Source organism: Desmodus rotundus, chromosome 6, assembly GCF_022682495.2.
Source record: "Desmodus rotundus isolate HL8 chromosome 6, HLdesRot8A.1, whole genome shotgun sequence".
Taxonomy (NCBI): Eukaryota; Metazoa; Chordata; class Mammalia; order Chiroptera; family Phyllostomidae; genus Desmodus; species Desmodus rotundus.
Genome location: NC_071392.1, coordinates 12,727,430 through 12,741,032, shown reverse-complemented (window position 1 = coordinate 12,741,032; position 13,603 = coordinate 12,727,430). Strand labels below are relative to the sequence as shown.

Sequence of the window (13,603 nt, the reverse complement as noted above, 5' to 3'; positions counted from 1 at the left end):
CCCTAGGAAAGCGGTGAGAAGCAGGGCAGATCACCTGCTCTGACCTCAGCTGACTGAATCTTAGCTCTTCACTCAGTGTATGCAGGGGGTGTGTGGACTGGAGTCAGTCACTTCACTTCTCTGGGGCTCAGTTGCCCCCTCTGTGAAGTGGGGATGAGATGTCTACCTCAGAAGGTCCTTAAGAGGTTTAGATTGGCTACTGCATGGACAGTCTGGAGAAGGCATTTTCTCAGGGCCGGAAGGAAGAAATGGTGAATGGGATGCTTTAAAGGTCAGTGAGGGAAGATGAGTGGCCTATGAAGAAGTTTGGCCTGGGGCGCGTGTAGGGCTCTGAGCGACCCTTGCCAAAGGAGGAGAAAATGAAAGCACTGTAGTAGTGGGACAGAAAACTGGATGACAATCTTTGTTGGGAACATTGCTTGGGGGGAAGAAAAAGAAATCTCAAATGCCCTGCCTCCTTGCTATTGCTTTTCATTTCTTCACTCTTTATTTTTAATGAAGATGGGGAGGTTTATAACTTTGACAGTTCCATTTATTTCTACCATTTTCATCTAAAACAATACAATGAACAGCAATTATTTCCACACGTTTCCACTGCAGCTGAATAAATGTCAGTATTACTTAAACACGTTCTGTGTACTCTGTGTTATTTCTTCTGTCTTCTGTCTGTCTGTATTTCTCTTCCTCTATCTCCAACCACCAAACCATCCCCCTCTACTTCTTCTTTTTGTCTCCATTCTCTTCCTCACAGTGGGGTACAGGAAAACACCAAATGACACAGTTGAATTGAAGGGGCTGAACCCATGACTAGGAACCACATGCATGAAGAAGCCCAGGAAAGCAAATCCTTTCCAGAAGGGCACAAGGAGGACCCTAATGAACAAGAGAGGACACATTCCATTCCTGAGCTCACTGTCCAATACCTCCAGGCTACAAGGGGCACCCTATCTGCTTCTGTAGTCAGGGAACCTGACCAGCCCCTAATAGTGCCAAGCAGAGGACAAAGGGTATTGCACCTGAGCAAAGGGAATGATATGACTCCCAAGCTTCAATTCTCCCCAGGGTTCCTCCTCAGGTGTCACTCCCCCTGGGGCTCTGTGGACATACCACATCCCGAGAAGGCATCAGGAACTTTCTTTGTATAATCATGGTCAAAAATATATTTGTTTAGGATTTGCTTCTATAGGTAAAAACATAATTAACATGTAATATTATATTAGTTTCAAACTTCCAGTCAAGATGGAGGCATTGTTAAACACACTTTGCCTCCTTGCGCTACAGAAAAAATTACAACCAGACCTCAAAACAAATAATACCCAGAACCAACAGAAAATCGAGCTGTATGGAAGTCCAGCAACCAAGGATTTAAAAAAGCCACGTTCATCTATATGAGTGCTTTTTCTACAATAGGCCACACTACTAAGACAGGGAGTCAAAGTAGCTCTACCTAATACACAGAAACAAACACAAGGAGGCTGACAAGTACAGGAGACAAAGAAATATGGCCCAAATGTAAGAACAGAACAAAACCCCAGAAGAGAACTAAATGAAATGGAAATAAACAGCCTGACAGGTGCAGAGTTCAAAACACTGGTGATCAGGATGCTCAAAGAACTCACTGGGTACTGCAACAGTATAAAAAAGACCCAGGCAGAAATGAAGGTTACATTAAGTGAAATAAGGAAAAATCTACAGGAAACCAACAATGAAGGTGATGATGCCAAGATTCAAATCAACAATTTGGAACACAAGGAGGAAATAAGCATTAAACCAGAACAGCAAGAAGAAAAAAGAATTAAAAAAAATAAGGATGGTATAAGGAGCTCCTGGGACATCTCCAAATGTACCAACATTTGAATCATAGGAGTGCCAGAAGGAGAGGAGAAGAGCAAGAAATTGGAAATCTATTTGAAAAAATAATGAAAGCGAACTTCCCTAATTTGTTGAATGAAATAGACATGCAAGTCCAGGAAGCACAGAGTCCCAAACAAGATGGCTGCAAAGAGGCCCACTCCATGACACATCATAATTAAAATGCCAATGGTTAAAGATAAAGAGAAAATCTTAAAAGCAGCAAGAGAAAAGCAGAGAATTACCCACAAAGGAGTTCCCATAAGACTGTCAGCTGATTTCTCAAAAGAAACTTTGCAGGCCAGAAGGGAGTGGTAAGAAGTATTCAAGGAGATGAAAAGCAAGGACCTACATCCTAGATTACTCTACCCAGCAAAGCTATCATTTAGGATGGAAAGGCAGATAAAGTGCTTCCCAGACAAGGTAAAACTAAAGAAAGTCATCATCACCAAGCCGTTATTACATGGAATGTTAAAGGGACTTATCTAAGAAAAAGAAGAAGATCAAAACTATGAGCATTAAAATGGCAAAAAATCCACAACTATCAACAACTGTATCTAAAAAACAAACTAAGCAAACAACTAGAACAGGAACAGAATCATAGAAATGGAGATTACATGGAGAGTTAGCAGTGGGGAGGGGGAAAAGGGAGAATGGGGGAAAAGGTGTGAAGATAAAGTAGCATAATTGGTAGGTACAAAATACAGGGTCTGGCACAAATAATGCCCCTTTTATTACAAAATCATAAGCATGCAATTCTGTAACATAACAATATCATATTCAAGCACACCATATGACATTTTAGGTGAAATGTTCAAATTAAAACTATAAATTATTACACCCATATTATTAGCCTACCAACCACACTGAAGCAGGCCTTACTTCTGCCAGACCCTGTAGACAGGGGGATGTTAAGAATAGTATAGGAAATGGAGAAGCCAAAGAACTTACGTGCATGACCCATGGACATGAGCTAAGGGAGGGGGAATGCTGGAGGGAATGGGGCTACTAGGCGGAGGGGAGCACAGGGGGAGAAATTGGGACAACTGTAATAGCATAATCAATAAAATATTTTTCAAAAATTAAATAGAAACATTTTGTTAGTTTCAAGTATACAACTGATTCTATATTTATATACCTTATGATGTGCTCTCCAGGACAAGTCTAGTAATCATCTATCACTGTGGAAAGTTACTGTGATACTATTGACCGTACTCCTTGTGCTGTACATTACATCCCTGTGACTTATTTATTTTATAAGTTCGTGCCTCTCATTCCCCTTCACCTTTCTCACCCATCCCCCCATGCCTCTCCCCTCTGGCAACCATCAAAGCAAATGGAATGCTTCATGAATTCGTGTGTCATCCTTGCATAGGGGCCACAAGAGTCTTCTCTTTTTTGTTCCAATTTTAGAGTTTATGTTGTCAAAGCAAGTGCTCTATAGCATTTTTTTTTGTAATTCAAATCTGTTTCCCAAATAAACCTGGATTTATTTTATAAGTACAATAGAAAATAGAACGATAGAGAAAGAAAGGAGAGCTTACACTACTGAAAAGGAGTAGAGGCATTAGATGTTCCCAGACATCTGAGATAAGATCATCAGAACAGTTAAGCAGGGCTTGCGCTAAGGCAAAAAGGAAAAGCCGGGTGACGCAGTCCATTATCATCCGACAAGACAAAGCCTGCACATGTTTTTTTGTACTGAGCCACTGCTTCTGGAATAAACTCAAGGAGAAATTTAAGACAAAGAGTGTGGGGGATCCCTGCAGAGGCAGAGAGGCAGGGTTCACGTGGGCCAAGGATTAAAGTCCTAACGGCCCTGAGGGGCTGGGCTCTGATTTCTCTACAAAGTGCTTCTCTACCCCAAGGTCTGCCCCAGGCCAGGAGCATGGTGGACCTGCATTTGGATACTCTTATTTGTATGATGTGGGTTCTCCTTCTCCCTGCTTCTTTGGAAGATGTGAAGATGGTTTGTGATCCAGGCAGCAACATGGAAACCCCCTCCAAAGGGCCACACAAATACAGGACCTCCCGTTCCATCAAGTTCTCCCTCCGCACAATGATCCCTAGTCAACCTCAGAAAGGTGAGAATTCATGTTTGAACACCTACGAGGAAGGACTTTTTCTGGAGACGGTGGTATAGCACACAACTACAAAGGTTCTCCAGGCCTGTCTTTTGCATTCCCACCCGTCCAACAGCTTCACTCTAAGTACCATAGGTAGACTCAAGAATGTGGTCATTACGAACCTGAATTTATTGTAATCCTGTTCCCAGCACTGTTCTTTTCCCCTAAGTGGCTTTTTTTCTAGATTATACTTCAACCCCAAAGGACATACTTTTGAGAAAATACTCCATTAAAGACATTGTTGGAGCAACTTGTATTATTCATTAGTGTGCTTTAAAGTGGACCTAAACAGAAATGCTTTTTGCTAAAAGTAAAAATATATCCGTTTCTATGATCTAATTATACATTTGGTTAGAATTTCTATCTATCAGTTCAAAGGGGAACTTGGTTTTAGTGAATTTGTTTTTAATAAAAATGTGTTATCTATGATAAATATATTTCACTTTGTTCAAATGGATTTGATTGGGAAAACATATTGAGCAGAAGTACTGGTAGAGCTTAATTTCATTGCTTTGAGAAAATGTATTGAATGCTGGTTTGAATTAAATTCTATTTGTTTTAATAAAAGTGTATTGGCCTGAGTGTACATATATTTGTTTTAGTGGCGGTGCATTGGATCCAATAAAACTATATTGGCTTCACTGCTTATGTCTCCTTTTCAGTGAAAATGGATTGAATGGGAAAACGAAATAGTCATGAAGCAGCCAGCCCGAAGGTCTCTGCTTGGCGAGAGTATCCAAATAACAGAGGGAATGTGTTTCCATAGACTTTATATCAAAACATAGTTTTAAATTTAAATACTTTACTATCAAGAACTCAGCTGTGAGACTGAATTGCCACCATAAAGAGTGCAATTTTCTGAAGCAGCCCTTTCCATGGACAAATTAAGGGGCTGTCCAGGACACCAGAGGAAGAAATTCTAAGAAAGCCAACAGCAGGTTTGTCAACATCCCTTAAGCTTTATATGGGCCTCATGGGTTCCAATAAGATGCTGTCTACCAGGCATTCCTAAGTCCCGTAAATGAGCAGAACACAGATCATGAGGACTCCCTGAGGATGGTGTTGGCCCATCAGCACTGAAATGAGTTTGACTTTGAACTGATTAAAAGGGGAGAAGAATTGAAACAAGTGTTACCCTGAGACACACATCAGAATTACTGGATGTTTCATGGATCCTCAGAGAGGAGTCAGCTCTCTGGAGGGAGTTGACACTGGTCCTGTTATCTATAGGAAATGGCACTTGTGCAAAGTGTCACAACCACACTGTGTAATACATGTGGCTCCCAGGTGCCCAGACCTACAGGTACTCTTTTGTATCGATGCCCTGACCCAAAAGCTGGAGTTCAAGTAATGTGGATTAATGATAACATTGGCTGTTATTCTTATGTGACTGTCTGACTGTTAAGAGAGTATGTGCTATGAATTCTTTTCCCCTAGAAGATGAACTTGACCTGATCTTCTACCTAGTTTCATTTAGCCTTGATGAGAAATAAATGAAAAATTCTATTTTCATTAAGACCTTTACTCCAACTAAATGTGCTAACAAGCTCTAGACTTCCACTTTCCCACTAATAATGCTAATTCTCAACTAGTGCCATGACCAAGAAACCCTAAACCCTTGGTGTATAGTTGCTCATTTTTTGAATGCCTGAATTCTCATAAGTCCCTACAAGGCTGAGAGAGAAAAAGTGATGCGTGGATTTTTTACCTCTGTAGAAATTCTCCCAATTCTATATGGGAAGTCAAGAATCAAATGGGATTCATGGTAGAGAACTTTGCTGTGTTGTCCTTGGAGAGGTGATGTCACAACTCTGGGGGACAGCGAGTGTCAGGGTGGAGTATCGATCCACCACATTGTAGAAATATGACATGAGACTGAATGCACCAATTTCAGTGTGACTTCATTCACTGTCCTAACAATGGAATTTTCAAAATGTAACCCTAGGATATTTCCAGTATGAAACAACATGAATGCAGAAACTTACACCAGGTTGGGAAGGAGCCTCGCAGGATCTTGAGGATGGCTGTGCAGAGAGACAAAACATACCTGGGAACTGGAAAATCTCCTGTGTAGATTTGCAGGGTGTCCCTGACCACAGGCTTGAAAAAAACACATCTACTGGGAAGACCATTCAGAACAGGCCTTCTCTCTGGGGAGACCAATGAGAAATAGGCACTCGCTGAAATTACTGGGGAGATGATTCCAGGAAACCTCAGAAAGTGGGTGGGGAAGTGAGACAAAGAAAGGAGGAAGCTCACGAAGGGACCCTTATTACGCAGCCACGTTGTGGCCAACGGAGATTGATTTTGCTGTAGAGTCTGGGAGTCGATACAGAGCCCGTGTTTTAGAGCTATGCTACTCAAGGGCCAGGGAGTTGAGGCATTTATGTACCAGTACCAACTTGTACACCAGCCCCCATCCTCGCTGCTTGAGGGCATCTCCCGAGCAGCGTTAATACTCTGGTGCATCTTTCCTGCCAGGTGAGCAGGCACAGTGGGTGCTGACCACAAGAAAAAGCTTTAAGGCAAAGAACGTGGTTGGAACAGGTGCAGTTCAAGGTGAGGGCAGAGCACAGACAAGATCTGCTATCCCCATGAAGCCCATTTTACAGAGGAGTAGACTGAGGTATAGTGGGAAAGTAGTTTTCCCAGTGACACACAGCTAGTAAGCAGCTCCAGGCAAAATGCAAATCCACCCTCTGTTTCACTTGAAAGGCAATGACAGCCGCCTGGCCACATTGCCTTGCCATGCTGTCCAGCTAAAGAAGTTGGGGTGCCTCTCAGTTTAAAAACCATGTCTCACTGGGGTTTATGCTGCTTCAGGACTGAGTACTGCAAGTAGGAGAGACAACCTGGAAGTGCTATACTGCTGAGCTCTGTCTCTAGGGGTGGTCAGATAGTGGTCAGTGTTAGGCTGAACCGAATCTTAGTATCTAGGTGTCTGTTTGCTAGATGCTAAACTCAGCCTGTGCTAGGCTATATCTGCCTAAGACTCAGTTGCAAATAACTGTGGGTCACTTTCAGGGAGCCACGGGACTCCCAGCCATCTCCCAATTCCACCAGCCCCCGTTTTGTCCCCCGGTCGTCGATCCTTTTACGATAGGTTTTCCCATTTCAGGCACGCTTACTAGCTGCTAGCTGCTTTGTAAAGTAAGTTATGATGACTTTGTATGACAAAAGAGAACAGCATCCTCACAGCTGCGTTGATCGCATTTAATGAAACAGTGTTGACATCTGAATGCCACAACCGCAGAGAGGCGGATGGGTTGTTGTGGTTGCTGTGAGAGCTGCTTTGTAAAGTAAGTTACGATGACTTCGTACAATAAAATAAAACAGCCATCCTCACAGCTGTTTTGATCTCATTTAATGAAATGGTGGTGACATCTGAATGCCACAACCGCAGAGAGGCGGATGGGTTGTTGTGGTTGCCGTGAGTAGAAAGATCAGTATCATTCCCTAGGCTAATATCTCAAACTACAATTCTGCTGTTAGTGTTGTTCTCTGTCAGTCCATGGCTGCTGCAGTGCCCCTCTCACCACGGACAGACTTCAGATAGAGCAACAATGCTCTAGCTATTTTTTTGTTACCTGTACACATGATTGGACAGCCAGGATGGAAATAATGCATTCAGTATTGTGAAGATAAGTAAAATATATCAGTGGAAAGAAGCAATCAACTAACAGTTCCTGCCAATCAAGAACTCAAAAAGTATATTGTCTCAGGAGAGCCAATAGACAATGTGTCTTCCCATCAGAAAGTGCCAGAACAATCTTTAGTTTCTCCTTCTTTGTCACACATAAAGTAGGGAGAACAGAGCTGGAAACATATCAGACAACAAACACAGAAGCAAGTCAAGGAGCCAGTCTCATCTGCAATCAATTACGTGAGGGTGTTATCAAATCAATGAATTCACAGTGTGAATGCTCGCGGCAGATGGACGAACACTTGTCGGCTATCTGGAGCCGAGAGAGTCAGATTTATTTTCCAAGCTTGTTTGTCTCATTTCTCCTGCCTGGTGCTGGAAGGCAGAGCCTGCATCTGTGGTTTTTCAAATGCAGGAGATTGCCGACTACTTTATACGGGGTGAGACTGGGCTCTGCAAGCTGAACTCTAGGACTTCTGGCTTTCTTCTCCTCTGACTGCGGACAAAGGGGAGCAGGTTTGGCACCGGGTTTCTGTCCACGACTTTTGGTTTTCAGCAACAACAGAGCTAGGTTGTCCCGTTCCATGAACTGGCCTCCCAGACTTGGCTGTGATTGTGGGGTCTGCTCCACTATGACCTCAGGGGTGGGCTTCCAAGAATCTTCTGCCAGAGGTGTAGCTGAGTCAGGATGACAGCCCTCTAGTACCTGGAGGTGTTACCTGTGGTCACTGGGCAGTGAGTGCTGTTACATCTTCTAACCACGAAGGGTTCTGGCCTTCTCAGTTGGCAGAGAACTTGAGATAAGCTCTTCCCTGAGCTGGTCAAGAAGTAAAGGGGCATCTTTTGAGTCAGAATTGTAACTTCACAGCACCTGCCTTCCAACTCCATTTTTCAGGTTCCCTCTCATAGGAGGAATCATCTTTTCCATTTTGTTATTGGGGCAAGCAGAAATTCTTTAGTGTTACTGAAGTCAAGCAAGGGGTCCATGAACACACTGAGTCTAAATTTGCAGTCCCCTAACCCGGTGCATGACCAAGGACCATGTTAGAAAAATTCTAAATGCTTCAGGGTAGAGCAAAGCATAAGTCTCCAGGGCTGGTGGGGACCAGCCAGAGTCTAAGGCTCTGTGCCTCATGTGTATTCATTCATTCATTCATCCATAAGCCTCGATAATGCCAGAACCTCTCAACCCACCTAGCCCATCACAGACCAAATCAATCAGACTTTCTGGGTGATTCTATCATGCAGATAGGGTTGAATCACTGTAACAGGCATTGAGGATATTCTAATGTGGAGAAGGGCAATGAAATGTGACAAAGGCCATAATAGAAGTAAGCCCAGGCTTCCAATGGGGGCAGAGAGAAGGAGTCCCAAACACAGGTAGGAGATGAAGTCCACAGTGACTTCCTGGAGGAGGTGACCCTAAGATGCTTTTGAAAAAGAAGCAGGAATTGTGCATTATCCAAAGAACGGGGAAGGCAGACTGTGCAAACTCTTGGAGAATCTCCAAGGAACCTACTGTGGTCGACGTGTACAAAACAAGTCAGAGGGAGAAGGCGGGCAGATGGTGTGAGAGATGCATTGGACCTCAGGGTGGGTGCACCACACTGGGGGGTTCAGCCCAGTTTTCATAGGAAAGCCCTCTGAAGGGACTGATCTGATCAGATTTCAGTTTCAGAAAGGGTATTCTGGCAGCTGAATGAAAAAATAAGTAGGAGGGGGTTCTAAACAACTACAGAATGAGCAAACCAAAATCATTACAGTTTGCCACCGTTGTCAGTTAGGGTTCATGTATTTATCTCAGAAAAGAAATAGAAGCTGAAATTTTCTTGAAAAAAACTACCATAAAATCTCCATTGGATTCTTTTAGGGAAGCAGTTTTTAAAAATTAAAAAACTGAATTTGAGATAGAAAATTTAAAGGTTTGCTCCAAATATGTGGTTTGTTTGATTCTCTAAACAAACCACTTCTGGCTTGGGCTTTTTGGGGTGATGATGTTTGATGGGTCCTGTTTTCCCCACCTTCCAGCTGAAAGGATAGTACTTTGTAGGGTCAGGAACCCAACTCCTGGGGTCAGAGAAATTTGGATTTAAATCCTAGCTCTGACCCCAACAAGTTGTAGGACCCTGAGAAATTGACTTAACCTCTCTGTACCTCAGATTACTCATCTCTAGTAGGATGACAATATCATGTCCCTCCCAGGATTACATGCCAAAATACATGTAAACACATGGACATACATGTAAAGAACCTAGCACATTGAAAACACTAAAAAATGACCGAAGGAACAAAAAGGCACAAAACAAAAGACCCTGGAAGGAAATGTGATGATCCGCTAAGAAATTCCTATTTCTATTTTACTCCACTCTGACATGATCTAGAAACTTCATTTTTTAACAAAAAGGGAAAGAAACTCATTGTCATTGTGCAGTTCAGTCCTTCCAACCAGTCATCATAACTTCAATGCCAAAGAACTGAATTAACCTGATGATTTTTGCTCCAAGTTGCTGAACCAAAACCTAACCTGCAAAATGATCCGTGTCTGCTCCTATGTCTTTTACTCGCTCTGGTGAAGGCAGAGGAGGATGTGACTCCTTCGCTTATGGTATCTACAGTACACCATCAGCTGCTGAGCTGAAGGATGTGTGCGGCGCTCTCCGGTCCCCTTTAATGTGCCATTAAATCAAATACTCTATTAGCAGAATTAGTTCATTCAGTGTCTGCACAGAAACGTCCTGCGAATTGTGTGATGTCTCTCGCAAATGGCCCTGCACTCTGGGGTCTACTTCAGCAGTTTATATCCTGTGGAGGAGGACCGAGCTGCCCCAGGATCTGACTGCCTTCCTCTATGTGAAATATTATGGCTTCCACAAAGGATAATTATTTCGATCATTTTGCCATGTGTAAACCTGGTGAATTCAAACGCTGTTGATCAGGCTCTGGCCCAAAGCCTGCTGTCCTCACACCTGCAGCCCAGGGCCCGGCTTGGCTACGGACTTCCCACCCTCTCAGCTTCTCTGCCCTGCATAGGTCCATTCCAGATGCCGGTGCCAAAATACTTGCATTTGCTGAGAGTGAAAATGTGGGGAAATCCCCTTCTGCAAAGATCTGGGTGGGAACAAAGTGTGTCCCCACTTTTGTATTCTTTAGCAAAAGCTGCAGGTTGAAACTCAGTACCCATATTTCCATTCTCTGCTGTTTACACTCAATAAACGTGAAAGTGGGCAATGCTAACTGCTGTGCCTCCATCCTAATAATCTCATGCTCTGAAGATTAGCGGGCATGTCAAGCACACAATGTCATGTTCAGCTTGGACATGTGGAGTGCCACATGATGCTTCATTTGCCAGGGCTCTGAGCTGCTGCTGAGGGCTCTCTGGCTCTTTTCCTTTGTGCTGAGCTGCATTTAGCAAACGTGTATGTAATCTGTTATTCTCTTTTCCTGAAGTAGCAAGTCGGTGTTTTAGGGAACTATTTGTTCTTGGAAGAGATAAACCTTAGGAGACTTCTGGTCAAGATGGTGGCATAGGTAAACACAGTTTGCCTCCTTGCACAACCTCATCAAAAATATAGCTAAACTATAGAACAACCATCATGCAGAACCATCAGAAATCAAGCTGAATGGAAGTCCTACAACTACGGAATTAAAGAACAAACTACATTGTGACTGGTAGGAGGGGCAGAGATGTGGAATGGGCTGGACTCACACCCATGTGTGGCAGATAAAAATTGGCAGGGATATCTTAGGAGTGAAGTGTCCCAGCCCCACAACAGGCATCTCAGTCCAGGGCTCCAGTGCCAGGAAGATAAGTCTCTATAACATTTGGCTATAAAAACCAGTGGGGATTGAGGCTTTGGAAGATAGAAACTGCTGGAATTCCTGGAAGTTCCTCTTAAAGGGCCCATGCACAGACTTACTCAGACTCACTTGCTCTGAGCGCCAGCACAGGGGCAGCAGATTTGAAAGGCATGATAGACATACAGGCAGGAACTGAATTGCCCAGCATCAGGGGGAGAGCTGGGGGCAGATTTCTCCCAGACAGAAGTGCTGGCAGAGGCCACTGTTCCTTTTCTGAACCCTCCCCCAGCAGAGTCACAGAGCAGCAGGTGGGCTCCATATCAGAGACTCCATTAACCTAGCTCATACTGTTTGTCCCACCCTGGTGATTCCCTGAGGTCCCTCCCCACCCAACTTGCAGGACAACCCAAGCTGTTTCCAGTGGCTTTTCCATAGGAATGGCTTGTCTTGGCCCTTGCTTCAGATTTTCCTAAATTCTCTTAAACAAGCAGCATCTGGCTTTAGCGAGCCACATACCTCTAACAAAGTTGTCCCAGGCCTGGCACTAGCAGTAGCCAGCCTTGATTCGTAGCTTGGCCTTACCTGGGCATCTCTAAGCCCAGAACAAGTAGCAGCCATCTGCAGATTGCTTTGAAGATTATGCTGTGTGACCCTGGACGGAACACAGGCAGTGGCTGACCTCGGACATGCGAAGTGCAATCAAGGATCAACTACAATAGGAGGCTGTACACACCCACACAGTGGGTGCCCCTTGAGTACCCAACTTGGGTAATAGAGGAGGTTGTGTCAGTGGACCTGTCAGGACACCTACTACATTAGGTCACTCTACCAAGCTTGGGAGATGTAGCAGCTCTACCTAATACGTGGGAACAAACACAGTGAGGCTGCCAAAATGAGGATACAAAGAAACATGGCCCAAATGAAAGAACAGAATAAAACTCCAGAAAAAGAACGAAACAAAATGGAGATGAGCAATCTGCTAGATGCAGAGTTCAAAACACTGGTTGTAAGGGTGCTCAATGAACAACAGATAAACTCACAGAGACTTTAACAGCATAAAAAAGGATATGGAAACCACAAGAAAGAACCACTTAGAATGAAGGTTACACTAACTGAAATGAAGAACAATCTACAGAGAATCAACAGTAGAGTGGATGCAGCTGAAAATCAAATCAGTGATTTGGAACATAAGGAAGCAAAAAACAACCAATCAGATCAACAAGAAGAAAAAGGAATCCAGAACAGTGAGGATAGTAAGGGGCCTCTGGGACAACTTCTAGTGTACCAACACTCACATCATGGGGGTACTGGAACGAGAAGAGAGAGAGCAAGAAATTGGAAACCTATTTGAAAAAATAATTAAAGAAAACTTTCCTAACTTGTTGAAGGAAATAAACATACAAGTCCAAAAATCACAGAGAACTCCAAACAAGATGAACTCAAAGAGTCTCATACATAATTAAAATGCCAAAGGTTAAAGATAGAGAGAGAATCTTAAAAGCAACAAGAGAAAAACAGTTACCTACAAGGGAGGCCCCATAAGGCTATCAGCTGATTTCTCTAAAGAAACTTTGCAGGCCATAAGGAGTGGCAAGAAATATTCAATGTGATGAAAAGCAAGGTCCTACAACCAAGATTACTCTACCCAGCAAAGCTATCATTTAGAATTGAAGGACAGATAAAGAGCTTCCCAGACAAGAAAAAACTACAGGAGTGCATCACCACCAAACCAGCATTATACGAAATATTAAAGGGTCATCTTTAAAAAGACAATAACAAATATGAACAATAAAATGTCAACAAATACATATCTATCAACAATTGAATATAAAAAACAAATGAGCAGAATGGAAACAAAATCATAGATACAGAGAACATTTTGATGGTTTCCAGATGGGAGGGGAGTAGGGGGAGTTGGGCGAAAAAGATGACGGGATTAAGAAGTACAAATTGGTAGTTACAGAACAGTCATGGGGGTAGAAAGTGCAGCATAGGAAATAAAGTAGCCAGAGAACCTACAAATGACCCGTGGACATGGACGACGGGGTGGAGATGCCTGAGGGAGTGAGGGGGATGAGCGAAGGGGCTGAGCGAAGGGGGACAAAGAGAAGAAACAGACAATTGTAATAGCATAATCAATAAAAATATAATTTAAAAAAAGAAAAGAAAAAGAAGAGATAAACCT

At 43.2% G+C, this 13,603-nt stretch overlaps 1 non-coding gene across 1 annotated transcript; it reads right to left on the bottom strand.

Moving 5' to 3' along the window:
- Window positions 1-3,181: 3,181 nt before the first annotated feature.
- LOC112307041 (U6 spliceosomal RNA) lies at window positions 3,182-3,284 on the bottom strand. The gene has a single exon (XR_002975008.1). It is a non-coding gene; the product is annotated as a U6 spliceosomal RNA (small nuclear RNA).
- Window positions 3,285-13,603: the final 10,319 nt, after the last annotated feature.